Here is a 12,754-nt window from a genome sequence, read left to right as displayed (position 1 = left end):
TCTGCTCTACTGCAGGATAAACACTGTACACTCAACACACTGAAGTGAGTTTTTTTCATTGTTACAAGGACACTTTTAAATTATTGCTGCTGGGTGTTTTTTATGGGTCTTCGTCATCATCACCAGTATTTGTCAGCTGTCAGCTAAAACATACTGGTAAATATTCAGATTAAAGCTTAAGTGTTTTCTCTTTATGCAGTCTCAAGAACAACTGTATCACAGAAGGAGGTTGTCATGTTCTGGCTGCAGCTCTAAATTCAAACCCTTCAAATCTGACGGAGCTGGATCTGAGTGAGAATAAACTAGGAAACCCAGGAATGAAGATCATCTTGACTCTGTTTGAAAATGTACAGTGTAGACTGGAAAAGCTGAAGTAAGTATTTTAAAAGTGTATCCCATTAATTACCCAGACTCTAGTGACCCACCACAGTTTCATAAATTTGAAAGTATTAATTTTGGACTGAGCTATATTTGGAAATAAAAACTAAATAAATGCTGTTTTATAAGTTATGGAGAATTGTTTTATGTGTCTCCAAACAGTCGTAAAACTGAAAGCATACAATAATTAAGAAACAGATTTAATATGAAATATATTTTAATCTAAGATGTGTTTTTAGTAATCTGTTTTATTTCAGATATTTTTGTTCTGCCTAGTAGAAGATCTGAATGACTGTTAAATGTAAAAAATAAATAAAAAATGCCTGTGAGTGAGTTTTGAGCTTATAACGTGAATATGAAAGGTATACTTAGGCCCCATTTACACTGCATGGTTCAAGTGACCCAAATCTGATTTTTTGCTCTCATGTGGCACAGATCGGATATGACCGGTGAACGTGTAAGCAGGAAAAAACTGCATGGATTCTGATGTTCTCAGATCGGATTCAGGCCTCATTCATATGTGGTAATACATCGGATATGAATCGGATATGTGCATCTGCGTGTGCCATGTCAGCAGACAAATCGGATATTCCCCAGTAAATGCGAGCCGTACGTCATTTAAAAAAAGTGACGTCAACTCAGGTGGACACCACCAACTGAGATCACATGACCTATTATAGGCGTGACGGAGGACGAAGGATACACACAGTGGAGCAATGCCGAGGTTCCATGTCTTTTAAGTCTTTGGGGCGAAGAGATGGGGCAAAAATGCAGGGTTGTTACAGAAATAAAGGGCTCTCTTTTTTTTCTCCGCCATACAAGATCTTTTGTTGTTGTTGACTTTTCAAAATATTGTGGAAAGCAAAACACTGTATAATAGGGCTGCACGATGTGTCGTTTAAGCATCGATATCGCGGTGTAGGAATCCACAGTAGTCACATCACAGGATTTGCGATGTAGGCTGTCGTAGTTGATCCGTTATTCATTAACTGTACGGGCCAGCTGCTCCCCGGCCCTTGATGAATGTAAATCGCAGATTAATTGCAAATTTTTGACAGGTCAGCGAGAGAGAGAGTGTGAGCGAGAGAGCGCGAGAGAGATAGAGAGAGTGCGCCTGAAAGACAGCAAGAGAGAGAGCGCGAGAGACAGCAAGAGAGAGGGCGCGAGAGAGAGATAGAGAGACAGCGCGCGTGAGAGACAGCAAGACAGAGGGTGCGAGAGAGAGAGAGCGAGCCCCGGCTGCACGCTCACCATCTTCAAACAACACGAGTGCTGTCTTGCTCTCTCTCCCTCGCGCATATTAATCAATTGACACGATGGTGTCATTATCATTTAAAATGAGAATGGAAATCTGCTCACCCCATTTTTGTTTGTAAGAAAAAATTTGATTAGATTTCATATCGCAGAAAAATAAAATATTGCAATGTCATTTTTTCCCAATATTGTCCAGCCCTACTGTATAATTTTATTTACATCTGCATCCATTGTATTTCATGCTGTTTTACTGTTAAACACAGAAACGGTTGGCGCTGATACAGAATGCCTGCCTCCGTGACGTGCTCTGCAGTTGTTTTTGTGTTTTTGTTAGTTTGTTATGTCTTTAGTTATATTCCTGCAATCAGTTTCACCAGGGATAAATTGCTGGACATTTGGCAACACGCATCTCCTGATATATCACCGGTTTTTGACTATTCTGATGTTTTGCTGTTTATTAACTTCAGTTCAACATTCAACACAATCATCCCTCAACAGCTCATTAACAAACTGATCCAACTGGGGCTCAACACTTCGCTGTGCAACTGGCTGTTGGACTTTCTGACTGGAAGACCTCAGGCAGTACGGCTCGGCAGCAACACATCCAGCACCATCACACTGAACACTGGGGCCCCCAAGGATGTGTGCTGAGCCCCCTCCTCTTTACTCTGCTGACCCATGAATGCACACTGTCACACAGCTCCGACCTCTTCATTAAGTTTGCGGATGAAACGACTGTGGTGGGTCACATTAGCAACAAGGATGAGACAAACTACAGCAGAGCGAGGTGAGCCACCTGTCCGGGTGGTGCAGTGACAACAATCTCTCTCTGAACGTGGAGAAGACGAAGGAGATTGTTGTATACTTCAGGAGATGACACACTCAGCAAGTTCCTCTGACCATCAACGGTGCGAGTGAGCAACGCCAAGAAATCAAATCAGCGTCTCTACTTACTCCACAAACTGAGAAGAGCCAGAGCCCCACCCCCCATCATGTACACCTTCTACAGAGGGACCATCGAGAGCATCCTGACGGGCTGTATCACTGTGTGGTATGGCGCCTGCAACGCGTCCTGCCGAAAGACTCTGCAACGCATAGTGAGAGCAGCTGAGAAGATCATTGGTGTCTCTCTCCCCTCCCTCCAGGACATCTATTGAACCCACCTCACCCGCAAAGCCTCTGCATCGCAGGTGATCCCACTCACCCATCACACAGCTTCTTTAGGCTGCTACCATCAGGGAGGAGACTGCGGTGTCTCCAGGCCAGGACCAGCAGACTGAAGGACAGCTTCATCCCCCAGACTGTCAGGAAGCTGAACTCGCTCCCGAACTTGCCCCCCCCTACCTTCTTCTGCCCCAAGCACCACTAAACTATGAACCCCCCCCCCCCCCCCCCCCCAGATCCCTCCCCCCCTCTTATATACGATGACATGCACCAGTCACTTTGTGCAGCTTTGGTCTGCTCGCTTCCTAATTCTCCATGGAACTGATGTCATTCCACTACCTCATTAGTCAGTGTAATAATGTAACCGCTCTTGAGCCCTTTGCCACTTTAATCATACTTAATAAGCTTTTGTTTTTGCACTAATAATCTTTTATCTGCACTGTTGTTCACTTCAATGATTTGCACTCTATCTGCCAACTTGAACTGGAACTTGCTGGATCCTCTTCAGTTTGCCTACAGAGCAAACAGGTCTTTGGACGATGCAGTAAACATCGGACTGCATTATGTTCTGCAACACCTAGACAGACCGGGGACTTATGTGAGGATACTGTTAGTGGACTTCAGCTCGGCCTTTAACACAATCATCCCAAACCTCCTCCTGCCCAAACTAACTCAGCTCTTCGTGCCCACCTCCGTCTGTCAGTGGATCAACAGCTTCCTGACAGACAGGCAGCAGCTAGTTGAGGTTAGGAAAATACACATCCAGCACCGTACAAGCACCCCAGGGCTGTGTTCTCTCCCCACTGCTCTTCTCCCTGTACACTAATGATTGCACATCCAAGGACCCTTCTGTCAAGCTCCTGGGCACCACTATCTTTGAGGACCTGAAGTGGGACATTCACATTGACTCCATTGTGAAAAAGGTGGATGAATGATCAATGTTATTAGGCACTGTAGAATGAATTCGTTACAGCCTTTAAAAAAAAAAAAAAAACTCTCCCTTTTTTCTGGTTTTAAAAGCAAATGAAAATAAAGTGCACACAATTATTACTGAAGAACAGACAAAGAACAAATATACCTGTGCAATTACATCTACTGAGCCCCCCTTCTGAATGTCCCCTTTACTCTGTTCGCTGCTCCTCGGCGCGTTGTGTCAGTGAGTCACGTGACGACACAACAACCACTCACAGCAGAGCAGCAGGAGGGGGAGGAGTAGCAAAGTGGGCCAGGATGTGAAAGCAGCGTTTATTCAGGATTGTAGAGGTAGAAGACACGAGCAAAGTATAATGAACAGATGAGAGATATTTAAATTAAATTCCAAACACACACACTTATTTATCTAACACACAGACCTAACGTACACTTACATTTTTTGCACATAATATACATGTACAAGGGGTGTAACGATACGCGTATTTGTATTGAACCGTTCGGTACGAGGCTTTCGGTTCGGGACGCGGTACGCGTTATGTACTGAACAGTCCGTTGGACTAATTAATTACATTTGGAAAATAAATAAAAAATTGTGAATTATAATGATATGCGTTCAACCAGGTATCCCAATAACCCAAACAACGTAACAGGCAACGCCCCTGACACCCCCAAAGAAGAATTTTTTTTTTATGTTAGGCTACTCAGTCAGGCGCCCGCTCACTCAGTACGTGCTGAAGGCTCGTTGCAAAATGGCCAATGCGTTTAACAGACCAGAAATAGAAGATCCTCCAATAACCAACAGGTCTGGTGTTTGGGTGCACTTTACCAATCGATCGGGGCATCCAAACAAGCACGGAAATCAAAATGGACTAGTACTGTACTGTGTCGGAATTTCCTGAGCAGTACGATACAATTAACAGGCCTGCACGTTATTAGATAGAAGAACTGTTTTAAATAGAACATATGCACGGGCAGTTTTGAAAACTCCACCTACTTTGCTCTTGGCATAGTGCAGCACAAATCGCGTTGTATCTGAAGGGCAATGCTGAGCCCAGGGTCCAGTGCCACGCATACCACGTCCTGTGTGAAAGACCCTTTAGCCATTTTGCAACGAGCCTTCAGCGCGTACTGAGTGAGTGGAAAACGCAGGTTTTAAGAACATGCTTAATGTAATTGAGCCCCGTTACAATATTCCTTCACGAGCCCAGACCGTAATTCCTGCTTTGTTCCAAAAAACATAAGCCCTATAGAGAACCAATTGAGTAAAAACACACTCAATATAAAGAGTTATAGAGTTCCATATGAAAAGTTACATCTTTGTATTTGTTCATAACTACTACAACAATATAACATTTTAATTTTTTTTATAAGGAGCTGTTTTTGTTTTATACAGTATGCTGCTAAGACAACACCATAGAAGATGGTTAAAGAATAGCTCCATCATTGTTCAATGTAAAAAAATACAAAAAACATACTTTGTTAGTTTTAATAAATATATTTTTTTTAAATCAAGGAAATTTATCTGCCAATTTTTTCTTTTTGCTGTATCTAAAACGTACCGAACCGAACCGTGAATTTTGTGAACCGTTACACCCCTAACATGTACATACACAAATGCTCAATGTAATATACCTGCCATACATTGTCAATTTGTATATTGTCATTGCTTACCCACCTATTTGTATTTTTTATTCCTTATTGTGTTTTTGTTCTTTCGCTGTTATGTCGCACTGCGGAGCTTCTGTCACAAAAACAAATTCCTCGTATGTGTGAACATACCTGGCAATAAAGCTCATTCTGATTCTGATTCTGATTCTGAAACTTAAAGGTCACTGTTGAGTTTTCCACCAAAATAAGAGCCTGAGGACTTCATTCTAAAATAAAAAAAAAATAAAACACAGCATTGTAATTATGGTTTAGGATTAAGTACTGTACTTTAAAATGCAAAAATTAATAATCAAATTAAATAATTATTTTACACTGTGATTATCATTCAAATCTAATATTGGCAGATAAAAGTAGTAGCTAAAGCTGTTGTTTGTGTAATTGTATGTATATCTTAATTAGTTGTGTTCTCTCTTCTACAGGTTAAACTGCATCAGTATTACAGATGAAAGTTGTGCTGCTCTGGCATCAGCGTTTAATTCAAATTTCAGGGAGCTGGATCTGAGCAGGAATCAAATAGGAGACTCTGGAGTGACAGAAATCTCCAGTCTGCTGAGAAATTCACAGACACTACAGATACTCAGGTCTGAATTTGGTCAATCTAAACATGAATCAATGTAAAGCTCCAGCTGATCTATAAACTGACGCTGTGTCACAAGGAATGGCTCAGTAATGTGAAATTGGTGTGGATATATTTATAAAATATTGACAAACAGATGGATTTTTGGAAGTGATGGGAAATGTTAATATCCTAATGGTGTAATAAATGTTTTTGTGAATCCTGTGGCGAAACATAGAAACAAAATACAGACATCATTAGCATAGCTGCTGATCCAACAAAGTAAAATTAGTTTAACCCAAGCTAATGAATAAAAATGCACCTTTGATCAGATGCAACTACACTCACAATTAAAAAGATACATTATTCGAATGCTTGGCGAAAGAGATGTGTTTTTAATCTAGATTTAAAAAGAGAGAGTGTGTCTGAACCCTGAACATTATCAGGAAGGCTATTCCAGAGTTTGGAAGCCAAATGTGAGAAAGCTCTACCTCCTTTAGTGGACTTTGCTATCCTAGGAACGACCAAAAGTCCAGCGTTTTTTGACCTTAGGGTGTGTGATGGGTTATAACGTGGTAGAAGGCTAGTTAGGTACGCAGGAGCTAAACCATTTAGGGCCTTATAGGTAAGTAATGATAATTTGTAACTGATACGGAACTTAATAGGTAGCCAGTGCAGAGACTGTAAAATTGGGGTAATATGATCATATTTTCTTGACCTGGTAAGGACTCTAGCTGCATTTTGGACTACCTTTAGCTTGTTTATTGACGAAGCAGGACAACCACCTAGAAGTGCATTACAATAGTCCAGTCTAGAGGTCATGAATGCATGAACTAGCTTTTCTGCATCAGAAACAGATAACATGTTTCGTAGCTTGGCAATGTTTCTGAGATGGAAGAATGCAGTTTTTGTAACATTGGAAATATGATTTTCAAAAGACAAATTGCTGTCTAATGTAACACCCAGATTTCTGACTGTAGAGGAAGTAACCGTACTTCCGTCTAGTTGCAGATTGTAATCTACAAGATTCTGTGTAGTGTTTTTTGGTCCAATAATTAGTATCTCTGTCTTATCTGAATTTAATTGGAGAAAATTATTTGTCATCCAATCTTTTACATTTTTAACACACTCTGTTAGCTTAGATAATTGGGAAGTTTCATCTGGTCTCGTTGAGATATATAGCTGAGTATCATCAGCATAACTGTGGAAGCTAATTCCGTATTTTCTAATAATATTACCAAGGGGTAACATGTATATTGAAAATAGAAGGGGACCTAGGACGGATCCTTGTGGCACTCCATATTTTACTGATGATAAATGAGATGACTCCCCATTTAAGTAAACAAAATGGTAGCGATCGGACAGGTAGGATCTAAACCATCTTAGAGCCTGCCCTTGAATACCTGTATAGTTTTGTAATCGATCTATGAGTATGTCATGATCTATGGTGTCGAACGCAGCACTAAGATCAAGTAAGACTAGAAATGAGATGCAGCCTTGGTCTGACGCAAGGAGCAGGTAATTTGTAATTTTAACAAGTGCAGTTTCTGTGCTATGGTGGGGCCTAAAACCTGACTGAAATTCTTCATACAGATCATTTTTATGCAGGAAGGTGCTCGATTGAGCAGACACAACTTTTTCAAAGATTTTAGACATAAATGGAAGATTTGAAATAGGCCTATAATTTGTCAGTACACTAGGATCTAGTTTTGGTTTCTTAATAAGAGGCTTGATAACCGCCAGCTTGAATGGTTTTGGGACGTGACCTAAAGATAACGACTTCAGCTACAGGTAACAGCTCTTTCAGTAATTTAGTGGGTACAGGATCTAATAAACATGTTGTTGGTTTAGATACAGTGATAAGTTTATTTAGCTCTTCCTGTCCTATGGTTGTAAAGCACTGCAGTTTATCTTTGGGTGCGATGGATGAAACTGAAGTGTTAGATGTAGAATCTACATTCGCTATTGTATTTCTAATGTCATCTATTTTATCAGTGAAGAAATTCATTAAGTCATTACTATTTAACTTGGTGGAATATTTGAATCAGGTGGCGTCTGGTAATTTGTTAACTTAGCCACTGTGCTAAATAAAAACCTTGGATTGTTTTGGTTATTTTCAATGAGTTTGTGTATATGCTCTGCCCTAGCAGTTTTTAGAGCCTGTCTATTGCTGGACATACTGTTTTTCCATGCAATTCTAAAAACTTCTAAGTTAGTTTTTCTCCATTTGCGTTCAAGACTACGAGTTACTTTCTTGAGAGAGTGAGTATTACTGTTATACCATGGTACAGTACATTTTTCTCTAACTTTTTTCAATTTGATCGGGGCAACAGCTTCTAATGTATTAGAGAAAATAGTGCCCATGTTGTCAGAAATTTCGTCTAATTCATGTGTATTTTTGGGTACAAATAGCAGTTGAGATAGATCAGGCAGGTTATTTGCAAATCTTTCTTTGGTGGTTGGAACAATAGTTCTGCCCAGACGGTATCGCTGCGACATATAGTTAATATCAGTTATACGCAGCATGTACGATACAAGGAAATGGTCTGTAATATCATCACTTTGAGGTACAATATCTATAGCAGTAAGATCGATTCCTTGCGATATAATTAAATCTAGTGTATGATTAAAACGATGAGTGGGCCCGGTGACATTGCTTGACTCCAAAGGAGTTTATTAGGTCAGTAAACGCAAGTCCTAATGTATTGTTTGCATTATCAACGTGAATATTAAAATCTCCCATGATTAGCGCCTTGTCAACTGTAACTAGAAGGTCTGAGAGGAAATCTGCAAATTCTTTTAGGAATTCTGTATACGGCCCTGGTGGTCTATACACAGTAGCCAGAGCAAGAGATACATTAGATTTCTTTTGCATGTCTGACAGAGTAACATTTATCAGAAGTATTTCAAAAGAGTTAAACCTGTATCCTGTTTTCTGGGTAACATTGAGAATATCACTATATATTGTTGCAACACCCCCGCCACGACCAGTCTGACGGGGCTCATGCTTATAACAGTAGTTTGGTGGAGTAGACTCATTTAGACCAAAATAATCATTTGGTTTTAGCCAGGTTTCAGTCAAGCAGAGTAAATCAAAACTATTATCTGTGATCATTTCATTTACAATAACTGCTTTTGGTGTGAGTGATCTAATATTTATGAGCCCAAACTTTAAAAATTGTTTTTGTTCATTTACTTTACATTTTTCTGGTTTAATTACGATAAGATTTTTTCTAGATCCTACATTATATTTATATTTTGACCTCACTATTCGGGGAACAGACACAGTCTTGATAGTTTTTACAACGCAAGTACTTTTAGCATTTAAGCGGGTGGAACAAAACTCATCATAATGGTTATTTGAGAATTGTCTTACTAGTCACAAGGAGCGAAGTGTCCTGGAGATGTTGTTAGAGAGAAGCTCCGCTCCGATTTTGCTGGGGTGTAATCCATCAGCGCGAAACAGTCTAGGACGCTCCCAGAAAAGATTCCAGTTATTAACAAATAGCAGTTTCTGTTCTTTACACCATGACAACAACCATTCATTTAAAGCAAAAAGTCTACTGAACCTTTCGTGTCCTCGTCGATACGTGGGCAGTGGTCCTGACACGACGATCGTCGCCGCGGGCGTCGTGCTGCGAACCGTCTCGATCAGGCTCCTGAAGTCCCTCTTCAGCGTCTCCATCTGCCACAGCGTGGTGTCGTTAACCCCGGCGTGAAGCACGACCACTCTGGGGCTCTTGTCGTCCTTCAGGATTGCGGGTATCTGCGCAGAAACATTGAGAACATGAGCACCAGGCAAACAATGAGTGTGCACTTTACCTTCGGCTAATATACTTACCCCGGACTTGTGAGCGTCAGCCCGGGATGATTCCAGCGCGGCTCTCCGCTCTCTAAGCTGGGCCTGCCTCTGTTCCAGGTCGTAAATCTGCTTCCCCACGGCCTCGAGCTCGAGCTGCACAGAGTGGAGACATTCATCCGCCATTAAAGCAAGTAACAGTGAGTACAGCAGTGGTAATGTGTGTGAATAGAGTATTAGCAATGTAAGAACAGCTAGCAGCAACCACGCTTGCTGATGCTAACTGGCTAAAAGCTAATAGCGGACCCGGGAGATCAAAATAAAACTAGTGATAGCGAGGCGCTCTGATTGTTTTTGTTGTAGAATACAATAGAAGATATATTCAAACGTTATATAAATGGAAACGATGATGTATAAAATTTATTTTTAAGTTAAAAATAGTCAATGAAAAGAATATAGTGACGGAGCTCAAATTCAGTACAGCCGTCAACAACAAACAGGAAGTGACGTCCTTTCAGGACAGCGAGAAACCTAGGAGAATTAGACCCTTCCTGTCAGAGCAAGCCACCCAACTTCTTGTCCAAGCTCTTGTTCTCTCCAGGCTCTGGATAAAAACGTCTGCTGAATGATTCAATGTAAATGTAAATGGAGATGGTGTTCTTCTACTTATGAGCTTTGTCTTTTTTGCAGCAAACATACCGCTGATCCATGGGTCCAAAAAGTCACATCACTCCATAAAACATTCTTACAGAGCTCCACAGGTCTACACAAATGAATTTTAGCAAGTTCAAGTCGGTATTTTGTTCTTCTTGATCAAGGGTGGTATTCTGCAAGTCTCAACACGAAGGCCGTACTTGTCTAGTGTTCGTCTTACACACTGCATTGAAATGGTTTTCTTTCTTTCATCGGGTCATCTTGCAAGTCTTTGGCTGTACATTGCAGGTTTTTCTCAGTTGCTCTGATTAAACATTTTATGATATTGTGGTTTTCCTTCAACACCCTCAAAGGTTTTCTGGTATAACACATTTTAATCTAAGGAATAAGGCTGAGGGCTGTGTCTCTAGGAGCTTTCAATGTCTTGGAAATCTTCATATAGTCTTAAACTTTCTAAAGTAATTAAATTATTTATTCTCTTTTGCAAGATCTCTGTTGACTTTGCCATTTTTGCTTCAATCTCTGAGGGTTGAGTAATTTTGATTCCAACTGTAGGTTATAATTGTGGAAAATTAAAACTGCAAAAATGTAAAATTGCATTTGTTTATGTTCACCAATATATAACTTTACCCAGCTTTATTGTGAAAAGAGTTAATTCAGGCCAAAATTCCCGTAGTGCATCTCTTTTATTTTCTCTATCTATAACATGTACTTGTGTGACAATGTGTTATAATGAAGAATAAAATATTTTTCTAATAGACTTTCAGACTGCAGTATCAGTGAAGAAGGTTATAGAGCTCTGTCTTCAGCTCTGAGATCAAACCCTTCACACCTGATAGAGCTGGATCTCACAGGAAATGATCCTGGAGAATCAGGAGTGAAGCAGCTCAGTGATTTACTACAGGATCCAAACTGTCAACTCAACACACTGAGGTGAGACCTGATGAAATAATGAAAAATAAATGATATGCATGTGAATTCTATCATTTGACTAATATAGTATAAAGTATAGTATAAAGGTATAAAATTTGTTGCATCAAAAATGCTCAAAATGATCAAAATATTAGAGATCAGATGCTGCAGCTGCTGCTGTTTTGACGATAAATGTCAGCACAGATTAGTTGTATTAAAAATTACAGCTTAATCAGACATTTTGGGTTACTAGATGTGCTGGTGTTCAGTAGTTTGGTGTCTCAATAAACATATGTGATTGTGTTATTGTGGACATTGCTCATAAAAATATTCAGTATGATATTATCCTGATTGTTTTGATGAGACTGAATGCACTGTACATTAATTTCCATCAAGCTCCGATTCACAACACTGTAGATCTACTACAGCAGATCTATGAAAGACCACAAACATGTGATGTGTGTGAGGAGAGGATCAGTGATAACATACACACACACACACACACACCTGTCTGAACCTGCAGTTCCTCTCATAATGAGCAGAATTACTGTAGCATCATCAGTTAAATAACACTATCCAGAGTAGGGGTGGGCGATGTGAGCTAAAATTCATATCACAATATTTTACACTGTCTAGGAGATATCTATATTATATTGTGATATGAGAAAAGAAAATGACAAGCAAAATATTTTAACCTTACATAACTAGAAAAAGTGAGGCCTGTATTATTTAAATTAAATTAAACATTGTGTGTTAGAGTTGGCCAGTGGTTCCCAAACTTTTTCTGCCAAGCCCATCTTTTGTAGAGAAGTTTGTAGTTTAAAGCCCCCTCCCCCGCCCACCCTCTTTTTTATTTTTGGAAGGTCTCTTATACTGAACAAGGCTACATGGTTCGCGCCACATCCACAGCAGAAAACATCACTGAGTTCTATTTGCTTTTGTCAAATCGAGCCTCTGGTGTAGACACTTAGAGCAGAAGCATGCATCGTTCATTTATATTTCTACATGACTCCCTGCAATACAACTCTGATTCATCAGTCGCTTCATCTAGTGGTCTGTTATTGATACAACCACAACTGATAACTGAGCGCTAATGTTGAGTCATTCAAATATGTCAGATTAATATTTTGTGTTCAATTATTTACTTATCAGGAAAGTGGCCGCATGTGAAATTATACAAAGTAGTCTTTATCACCCTGCAGAGGTTTATTTTGTAAAATAATCTGCTGACTGTACACTGTCTCTCAGTTTGGGAACCACTGGAGCAGGTGATCTGTGCTCTATTAGTTTGGCCTGTTACGATGCTCTGTGTTTGATAACTAATGTCTGTGTAGCAAACAGAGGACGAAAACATTCAGCCTTGACTCTTTATAATCATTTGTGTTCAAATTTGCAAAATGTATTAAATTGAACAAAACTATATTAAATGCAAAATT

The 12,754-nt window shown here is 39.9% G+C and overlaps 1 long non-coding RNA gene across 1 annotated transcript; it reads left to right on the top strand.

Annotated features, from left to right (window-relative positions):
- The first annotated feature begins 318 nt into the window (after window positions 1–318).
- Window positions 319–11,208, top strand: LOC113039375 (uncharacterized). Its single transcript, XR_003274961.1, has 3 exons — window positions 319–373; window positions 5,817–5,978; window positions 11,166–11,208. It is a non-coding gene; the product is annotated as an uncharacterized LOC113039375 (long non-coding RNA).
- The last annotated feature ends 1,546 nt before the right edge of the window (window positions 11,209–12,754 follow it).

The sequence above is a fragment of the Carassius auratus genome, chromosome 22 (assembly GCF_003368295.1).
Source record: "Carassius auratus strain Wakin chromosome 22, ASM336829v1, whole genome shotgun sequence".
Lineage (NCBI taxonomy): Eukaryota > Metazoa > Chordata > Actinopteri > Cypriniformes > Cyprinidae > Carassius > Carassius auratus.
This window is presented reverse-complemented; position numbering and strand designations above follow the sequence as displayed.